Genomic DNA, 1,346 nt, shown 5'->3' with positions numbered 1-1,346 from the left:
CCCGGGGAGCCCCAGAAGCCCCAGAAGCCGGGTCGGGGCTGGCAGCAGAGCCCGGCAGATGCCGGAGCTCGGAGCGGAGCAGCGCGGGGCGAGAGGCGCCTCCCCGGCCGGGAACTGAAACCCGCGGATTGCAAAACCCGCCCGGCGAGCACGGCCACGCTGCAGGAGGAAACGCCTCAGCTTCCTGCTCGAGAGAAAACTTCCCAGCCGAGCTGCCATGCCCGGGCACCTGGGCAGCAATGCCCGGGCTGCCATCCCTGGGTACACCGAGCAATCATCCTCCGGCACCCGGGCAGCCATCCTCGGGTACACCGAGCTGCCATCCCCCAGGGCACCTCGGCTGCCATCCCTGGGTACACTGGGCAGCATCCCCCGGAGCACCCGGGCAGCCATCCCCGGGTACACCGGGCAGTAATCCCCTGGAGAACCCAGGCTGCCATCCCCGGGCTGCTCCGGGACAGCTCCGGTGGCAGCCCAAGGTGTTGAGCTCCGGTTGCCATCAGCACTATCGGGAGGGGATTTGGGAAGCAGAGCTGGATCAGGATCCGTGCCCAGGGTCCGTGTGCAGCCCTTGTTATCTGTGCCAGCACGGGGTCAGTGCTCGAGCACTGGCACAGACACAGCATTGCCCGGCAAGGCTGGCACTGTTGGGGCTGCTTGGGGATGTGGCACAGGGTGGGATGCAGGATGTGGGATGCAGGGTGGGATGTAGGACAGGATGGGATGTGGGATGCAGGTGACATACAGGGTGCAGAGCAGGATGTGGGATGCAGGGTGGGAGTGCAGGGTGAAGTGTAGGACAGGGTGGGATGCAGGATACAGGTGACATGCAGGGTGAAGAGCAGGGATGTGGGATGCAGGACAGGGTGGGATGTGGGATGTGGGATGCAGGACACAGAGGAGGGTTCAGGGTGAACTGTAGGACAGGGTGGGATGTGGGATGCAGGATGTGGGATGCAGGGTGGGATGGGATGCAGGATGCAGCATGGAATATGTAATGTGGGCCAGGGTGGGATGCAGGATGTGGGGTTCAGGGTGGGATGCAGGATGTGGGGTTCAGGGTGAGATGCAGGGCAGGATGTGGGATTCAGGGCACTCTGCTGCCTGCACTGGGCAGAGTGGGGCTGCTCCTGTCCCTGCTCACTCTGTTTTCACTGTGACCAGCTCAGCATCGGGGTCCCACTGTCAGGAATTATCCCAGGCTGGTGTGGATGTCTCTAAAGGCTCCATCCTCACCAATAAAGCCTCCAAAGGTCTGAGAGTTCATCAGCGTGTGGGGCATCCAAACATTGGCATCGCTTCACCAGCCTGCACACAAACCCCATCCCTAATTAATTCCTTAATTC

This window comes from Geospiza fortis, unplaced genomic scaffold, assembly GCF_000277835.1.
Source record: "Geospiza fortis unplaced genomic scaffold, GeoFor_1.0 scaffold391, whole genome shotgun sequence".
Lineage (NCBI taxonomy): Eukaryota > Metazoa > Chordata > Aves > Passeriformes > Thraupidae > Geospiza > Geospiza fortis.
Note: the sequence above shows the minus strand (reverse complement) of the source record.